This window comes from Macadamia integrifolia, unplaced genomic scaffold (genome assembly GCF_013358625.1).
Source record: "Macadamia integrifolia cultivar HAES 741 unplaced genomic scaffold, SCU_Mint_v3 scaffold149, whole genome shotgun sequence".
Taxonomy (NCBI): Eukaryota; Viridiplantae; Streptophyta; class Magnoliopsida; order Proteales; family Proteaceae; genus Macadamia; species Macadamia integrifolia.
In genome coordinates this window covers 414,366-416,607 of record NW_024868226.1, presented here as the reverse complement: position 1 = coordinate 416,607, position 2,242 = coordinate 414,366, and the positions used below count along the sequence as shown (strand labels likewise).

The window sequence follows — 2,242 nt, the reverse complement described above, 5'->3', positions numbered from 1 at the left end:
AAATAAGACTGATTCACTTTTATCTAAAACGGTAGGATTGATTCACTTTGAAAAGAATAGAAGAGACATGAAAAGAAATAAGAAGAAAGGCAAGAAAAGATGAGAGGGAGACTAAAATGACAGGGGTTACTAATGTGCAAAGAAACTAAGTTCTTTTACATTTTTCCATATGTCCATGACATTAATTACCTACATACATATGCACAACCAGAAATGTGTTCGAAAAATAGACAGATTCCAGTGTTAGTGAAGACACACCATATTGCGTGGATATTTTAAAAAATATAATTTACATGCATATTAAGACCAGAAAATCCAGCACATTGTCCCCCACATGATCTTGCAATAAACTGAAGGCCGTGGTCTACCAATAAATGGAAGGCCAATAGGCATCCCTAGCTTGTCATATACAACTTGTCAGAGTAAGAAAATACCTAAAAAATTATCAACATCAATTTATTAACTGATAACGTTTGCCCCTCACAGACCCAGTCTCATGCACTCGGTTGCTCTTTATAAGATTTAAAATTCATTTAAAAAATCGGATTAGTCTAGGAACACATAGTGAAGAAACTATCAACTACCCCATGTAGATCCCATAGTAGAAATAAACTTGACCCAAAAAATAAAAAATAAAAAATGAATGAATAATCAGATTTAAATAAACAACATCATTACTAAAGCAACCAGTCAGATAGATAGAAATTTGAAGGTAACACAATGACCCAAACCCAAAATCAAAGAGCCCTAAAGTGAATGAATCAAGGAACTCTACCGTGAAGTGATGCAGAGTTTCCCCCTCATAAATTCCTCTGCTACATTGGGATACCTTCATCATTGATTGCCTTGAATTGATCTGGTTCTAAAAAGCACTCCAAAAAGAATGAATAAATAAACCATCCAACCACCATGAATCAAGAAGACATCCCAAATTGACCCTAACACAAGGCCAGGTTTAATGAATCTTCTCAATAGTAAATGCCTTACCAGTTTTGACGACTCTACCTGCCATCCAAGTGAGTCAATATGAACTGGAACCCACACCGTGCTTCTGTGAGGGACAAGGTGTGCTCATAGGAGAGATTGTCTCTCTTTCTCTTGAACTTGAGATTCTCCTTTTGTTGTAGAACAAATACTTTCTCATGTGATAGTGTCAGGCTACATAACACTGCTAACCACAAGATCACTATATTAGCATTTCTAAATATTTCCGAGAAAAATAAATGCTTGGGCAAATAAACAAAATGGAGGAGAAAAGAGTCCTGTTAAGTACAACTTCGTCAGCTTCCCATGGGACAATAATCCTTTGTCCATTTTGCATTCCGATCTCAACAATAACTTCCAACACCTTCTTCTCCTATACAAACTTCTCACCTTTGCATTGAGGGCAGCTATCTTTGTCACCTATGGTCTACTTTGTGCCCTTGAACTTATTACATGAGTGTTGCATCTGCTAGATCATGCAAGGAGCAAGGTGCCTGATTGATACCTTTATTCCAGGTTCTTGACAACCATAACATTTCATGACAGTGACATATTTCGACCTTTTACTGGAATTCATCAAACAAAGAGAATATCAATAACCGTAAGAACAAACACAAAAAAATAAGGATTGAAGGGTGCAACGCCTGCAAGTGTTCCATCACTCACCCCTTGGACTTGGAGTAGATCACATTCCTCATGAGGGAGTTTCTTCATCGTACCACTGTACAGATTCTCTAGAGAGACTTTGAAAGGGTGGATCACATCCACTCCCCTTCTCTATCTTCGGCCTCTACTGCTACCACCACCTGGTCACCACAAACATTCTATAGCCAAAGCAAACAAGTCAATATATCTAACAATTAATTGACAGAAATAGAGAAATGTAGACTGATAAAAGTCAATTACCTCTAAACAGGCTACCACCAAAGGAAGACTGGAATATGTCAAACATGTCATGGGCAATAGCACCTCCACCCATGCCTTCCTTAAGTGCATCTTCTTCACATTGATCATAGAGGCATAGATGATCATCCAATATTAAAAGAGATCCCATCTAAGGGGTAAACATTAGGTAGAATTCCATAAACACACAAACTGAAATACAAACTAAGAGGAGAAAAAAAAAATAAAACTTGCTAATTTCTTTGATCACCAAAGAAGAAATTATGCAAATAAAACCTGCTCATGCATTAGAATGTAAAGGGGGGATATTGGCATCCCACCGAATAATAAATAGACAAACCCACCTAGGAGACCA

General features: G+C 37.2%; 1 pseudogene; it reads right to left on the bottom strand.

The window, feature by feature from the left end:
- Positions 1–1,001: 1,001 nt before the first annotated feature.
- LOC122063891 lies at positions 1,002–2,038 on the bottom strand (annotated as a pseudogene).
- Positions 2,039–2,242: the final 204 nt, after the last annotated feature.